The following is a 6,263-nucleotide window of genomic DNA, read 5'->3' as shown; positions in this document are numbered from 1 at the left end:
TGAACTGTAGCCCACAAGGCTCCTCTGTTCATGGGATTTTTCAGGCAAGAGTAGGGGAGTGGGTTGCCATTTCCTCCTCCAGGGATGTTCCTGACCCAGGGACTGAATCCACATCGCCTATGGCTCCTGCAATGGCAGGTGAATTCTGTATCACTGAACCACCTGGGAAGTCAGACATTTCTTTATTTTATTTTATTGAAGTATAGTTGACTGCTTCTTGGCCTTTTGGCTAAGATCAAGTGTAGTGAAGTATAATTTATTTATAATACTGTGTTGATTTTTTCTATACAACAAAGTGATTCAACTATATGTTTATATATATTCTTTTTCATATTCTTCTCCATTATGGCTTATCATAGGATATTGAATATAGTTCCCTATGCTATACAGTGTGACTTTGTTGTTTATCCATTCTATACATAATAATTTGTATCTGCTAATCCCACAGAAGTCTGTTATCTATGTCTGTAGCATCTCACATTTCAATGCAGCCAAATGGAGTTTTCCACTGGCTGCTCCATATGTCAGCCCTTGTCTCTGTTGGTTGGCCCCAGCATGGACAGTAGGCATGCTTTGGTAACCCAGGCTCTATTGTGCTCACTTATGTCTTAAGAAGAGTCTTTTGAGAAATTCAGAATCTTAAAAAATAACTTTAAGTGTATTTCCCTGCTCTATTATCAACTGGAAGTCAGAAATTTTTAATATTCCAATAAAGCTGTATTTACTCTCTCTTCTCCAGTGAAAAAGACGTGTAGTCAAAGCTATGGTTTTCCCAGTAGTCATGTATGGATGTGAGAGTTGGACCATAAAGAAGGCTGAACGCTGAAGAATTGATGCTTTTGAGCTGTGGTATTGAGAAGACTCTTGCTGTCCCTTGGACAGCAAGGAGATCAAAGCAATCAATCCTAAAGGAATCAACCCAGAACATTCATTGGAAGGATTGATGCTGAAGCTGAAGCTCCAATACTTTGGCCACCTGATGGAAAGAGCTGACTTATTGGAAAAGCCCCTGATGCTGGGAGAGATTGAAGGCAGGAGGAGAAGGGGACGACAGAGGATGAGATGGTTGGGTGACATCATCAACTCAGTGGATGTGAGTTTGAGCAAACTGCAGGAGATGGCAAAAGAGAGGGAAGCCTGGTATGCTGCAGTCCATGGGATTGCAAAGAGTTGGACCCAACTGAGTGACTGAACAACAACTCTTATGAAAACTTTTGCAAGCCACTATGTATTTGCTCCCGTTCAAACTCAGTCTCAGGCCACTGCTGTTCAGAAAGTCTGCAGTGGTTGTGAGCATCCAGGCCACCCGTGCGTAAAGCATGCATCCTTCACAGGAGCAGATGGCTGTCTCAGATACTGGTCTGCTGCTATAGCTCTTGGTCGTCTGAGTGCCCTGAGAGTGGACAGAGAGTGGTCAGACACGTTCAGTTGGTGTGTTTGTCCTCTGCCACAGGAAAAGCATTTCTGGTCCAGGTGTTGGTCAGTGCTTGGGCTCTAAGCTCACCACCATCTCGGGTCCCCCTCTTGTACTCAACCAGTGTTCCTCAAAGAACCACCACTACTTTAGAAAAGCTGCTTCAAGTCAGTCACAAGCTGGGCCACCCTCTCATTATTCAGAACACAGTGTGTTCCCTCTGTTCTAGAACTGCTCATGCAGATGATCCACCTCGTTCCCTGTGACAACTGTGCTCACCGTGAATCTCAGGAACTTTAACTGAATGCCAAAACTTTCTGCTGAACTCTTATCCATGGACAATCACGGCCTGAGGCAATATACAGTTAAATACTGAGTGAAGCCATCCAACAATGTTCTTTCTTCGGCTAGAAGATTTGCTACAGAAGTATAGGGGCACATGTTACCTTCCTTGACAAACAGTTTCGTTAAATCTACTCAATGATCCTAAAAAAGAATCTTTCAGTTCAGTTCAGTCGCTCAGTCGTGTCCGACTCTGTGACCCCATGAATCGCAGCATGTCAGGCCTCCCTGTCCGTCACCAACTCCCGGAGTTTACTCAAGCTCATGCTCATCGAGTCGGTGATGTCATCCAGCCATCTCATCCTCTGTCGTCCCCTTCTCCTCCTGCCCCCAACTCCTCCCAGCATCAGGGGTGTGTCCGACCCTTTGCAACCCCATGGTCTGTAGTATGCCAGACTCCTATGTCCTCCACTGTCTCCCAGAATTTGCTCGAATTCATGTCCATTAGGTAAACATTTGGCAAATGAAGCTAGTTTAATAATCTTAGTTAATAAAAACAATTAAATATTCACTGACTTATCAGAAATGAATATGTGTAGATTTTTATTTTGTAAGTAGCTATAACTTAATGCAGATTTACTGATCAAATAAGCTATTATAACTTCTATTTAAAGTTATCAATATGTAAAAAAATGAAAAATATGTTTTATCAAATTGATTTATTATTCTGAGAAAATTTTATTTTAACAACAATTATGTTTTGTAGTAAGTCAACTTGAAGATAACTTTCAAAATGTTTAGGTAAGTTAAAACTTTAGACCAGCATTAAGTTGAATTAATGAATATTCATTGGATACCTGCATAATTTCTAAGTAAAATAGAACACTGAAACATTAATGACTAAGCATAATTTTAACTTTCTGTTTTTGCTTCTTCTCATATGCTACAGAGAGACTTATATATCTTTGGGTCTATTAAAGAACATGTTCATTTTTGCCATTTTGAGAAGTTGTATAAAGTATGGCTATAGAAAGTTGTGTTCTATTTGAGCTCTTCAAGACTTGCAAAGACGCTGGTATGTTACCCCAGTTGTCTCCCCCAAGGTTTTTTTTCTGTGAAATCGAAATTACTTTGGTTTAAAGTTATGATTGATATATGTGGATGAGACTCTATTTGGGAACAATAATTTCAGAGAAATACAACTCTGAACATATTTGTTAAGGAAAAGGTTAGTCTTGTCCTGAAGTACTTTTTTGTTGGTCTCTGAACCCATTTGTACTCTTCATGCTTATTGAGCATAGCAGGGAGCTTTGTTTGTGGGTTGTAACTATTAATGCTTTGTTGTTATTGTTGTTCAGTCGCTAAGTTGTGCCCGAATCTTTGCAGCCAAATGGACTGCAAAGCACTCCAGGCTTTTCTGTCCTCCACTGTCCGCTGGAGTTTGCTCAAATTCATGTCCACTGAGTCAGTGAACTTGAAATTCGATCTAACCATCTCATCCTCTGCTGCTTCCTTCTCTTTTTGCCTTCAGTCTTTTCTATGATCAGGATCTTTTCCACTGAGTCAGCTTTATTGAAAATTGAAACAGAAACAGAAATTTTACCATGCTTACTTACTGATCCATTTGAAGATAGTGACAATGAATGCATGGCATGTTAATAATATTTTAGCAATATTATAAACTTAGTTTTAACCTCACGAACCCCTCTGAGATGGTCATAAAGTAAAACATCAGTTTGTTCCAGAATATAAAAGACTCCAATGAAGAACAAAATTTTTAAATCAATTTTATTTGGCGTGGTTTATAATTCTTGACTTTGAAAATTATGAAGTATTTAAAATCTTATCAAGTGGGCTTAATTTCAATGTGCTAGTTTCCTAATTTATTGTTTATTGCTTCAATCTACAAATATGAAGGGTTATTTTTTTTTTTCTGCTGTAACCTGCCTAGAACCACAAAGATTCTATGTATGTCTACCAGAATAACCTTCTATGGTTTGCGTTGAGTTTATTATGTCTTTGATTATTTAAGAAAATAAAGGTTTGTCATTTAAGAAAGAACTAAAGTTTTTTATAATCATGTTACCTTCTCTCTCTCTCAATGTTTTATTGTTTTATTGAATATTGCTTCTTAGTCACCATGATCTTTTTCCTATTGTAAGTGTTGAATCTCCTGCCAGCTTGATTTCTGCCTTCCTAAAATCAAATTTTACATTCAAAATAAAATTTAAAAATAGTACTTTGACGTATCTTTTACATCTAAAATTACCTTCAGGATTTCCCAGTTTTCCCAAAAAGCTCCTGGTAAGTCACACAGATTTGTTTTTTCATCTTATAAAAAGACAGCTGTTAGAAATAATTAGGTTTATTTAATACATTATTAAATGAGTTGCATGGGAAGGGTTGTCAAATCAGAAGAGATGCTTAGCCTTCCAAAGTTACATTTATATGAGTAAAATGTTATTTAGTGTAAATGTTCACTCTTTCCATGTAATTTCACTTCTAATTTACCTTGATTCATGGATCTAACATTCCAGGTTCCTATGCAATATTGTTCTTTACAGCATCAGACTTTACCTCCATCACCAGTCCATCCAAAACTGGGCACTGTTTTCGCTTTGGCTTCATCTCTTCATTCTTCCTGGAGTTATTTCTCCACTGATCTCCAGTAGCATATTGGGCACCTACCCACCTGGGGAGTTCATCTTTCAGTGTCCTATCTTTTTTGCCTTTTCATACTGTTCATGGGGTTCTCAAGGCAAGAATACTGAAGTGGTTTGCCATTCCCTTCTCCAGTGGACCACATCTTGATAGAAATCTCCACCATGACCCATCCATCTTCGGTGGCCCTACACAGTATGGCTCATAGTTTCATTGAGTTAGACAAGGCTGTGGTCCATGAGATCAGTTTGATTCATTCTCTGTGACTGTGGTTTTCATTCTGTCTGCCCTCTGACAGATAAAGATAAGAGGCTGATGGAAGCTTCCTGTTGGGAGAGGCTGAAAGTGTCCGACTCTTTGCCACCGCATGGACTGTATAGTCCGCGGAATTCTCCAGGCCAGAACACTGGAGTGGGCAGCCTTTCCCTTCTCCAGGGGATCTTCCTGACTCAGGAATCGAACCCAGGTCTCCTGCACTGCAGGCAGATTCTTTACCATCTCAACTACCAGGGAAGCCCTCGACTAATACTTTCCTACCTCTGTTCCTCATCCCCACTGAAGGGTATGCTCTAGATGGCAAAGAACTTTATCTGCTTTGCTCACCGATGGATTATCAGTTCTTGATTTGAGTTCATAGCACATAACATGCATTTAATCAGAGTTTGTTGAATAATATACCTACTCAGTGAATTATTATGGATTATTAAAATTCCACATGCATAAGAAAATCACATAGTTCTAGAGTTGACTGAGGACCATATCAGCCTTCTAATAAGATAGTGGGAAGGCAATGAAGCTTGCACGGTGCACCTATACAGGCAGATTGTTGGCATTTCAGTGATTTTAGGGAGTGTGTGTATATATTAGTCGTTCAGTTGTGACTGATTCTTCGCAACTCAATGGACTGTAGCCTGCCAGGCTCCTCTGCCCATGGAATTCTCCAGGCAATAATACTGCAGTGGATTGCCATTTCCTTCTCCAGGAGATCTTCCCAACCCAGGCATTGATTCTGGGTCTCTTGCATTGCAGGCAGAAACTACCGTCTAAGCTACTAGGGAAGCCCAATTTCAGGTAGGGGGCTTAGTTATTGTTATATCACCAAGATGTTTTAAGTTGGTGATGCTTTTCCATTGGAACTCTTTCTAAATGCATTTTAAATACTTTTCATATATTTATAGAATGACTGTTAGGTTTTACTTTGCTCTCATTGCTGTACCTGCTGGTTTTTACTCTTTGGATTTTTATTTTGTTCATGTCTACTTCTTTGCTATCAGGCAGTATTATTTTTCTTTGGAGCGTGTAACTGAATTAGAGGAGGTACGTAAACCATGGGTTTCCCTGGTGGCTCAGATGGTAAAGAATCTGCCTGCAATGCAGGAGACCTGGGTTCAATCTCTGGGTCGGGAAGATCCCCTGGAGAAGGGAACGGTAACTCACTCCTGTATTCTTGCCTGGAGAAATGCATGGACAGAGGAGCCTGGTGGGCTACAGTCCACAGGGTCATAAAAAGTCTGACACAACTGAGCAACTAACACACACAGGTGAACCGTGGTGTCTTTTATCTCTCATATGTGCCACAGTCAGAAAAAAACTAAGAACCTCTACCTTTTGGGAGGATTGTTATCCACTTTTCATTTAAATTATTTCACTTCTGGTACTTAATCTAATAAGGTTCTTACATGACTCCTATCTGTCTGGTAATCTCTGTTTATTTACCATCTCCATCATGGAATCTGATACTCTGATTTGATTTCCTGACAGTGACTTGCCCCAGAACCCTCCTGGGAGTTGGTGGTTTCTTTTTGCTGAAGCTAACTATACGTTTTGTAAGAATGACCTTTTCCCATCTGCCTGTCATTTGTCTGAACTCTATTAAAAATTTTATCCTTTGTGTGAACAAGCTATT

At 39.6% G+C, this 6,263-nt stretch overlaps 1 pseudogene; it reads left to right on the top strand.

Moving 5' to 3' along the window:
* Window positions 1–209: 209 nt before the first annotated feature.
* Window positions 210–378, top strand: LOC122437392 (annotated as a pseudogene).
* The last annotated feature ends 5,885 nt before the right edge of the window (window positions 379–6,263 follow it).

The sequence above is a fragment of the Cervus canadensis genome, chromosome 2 (genome assembly GCF_019320065.1).
Source record: "Cervus canadensis isolate Bull #8, Minnesota chromosome 2, ASM1932006v1, whole genome shotgun sequence".
Classification (NCBI taxonomy): Eukaryota; Metazoa; Chordata; class Mammalia; order Artiodactyla; family Cervidae; genus Cervus; species Cervus canadensis.
The sequence above is the reverse complement of the archived record's forward strand: the minus strand, read 5'-3'. Positions and strand labels throughout refer to the sequence as shown.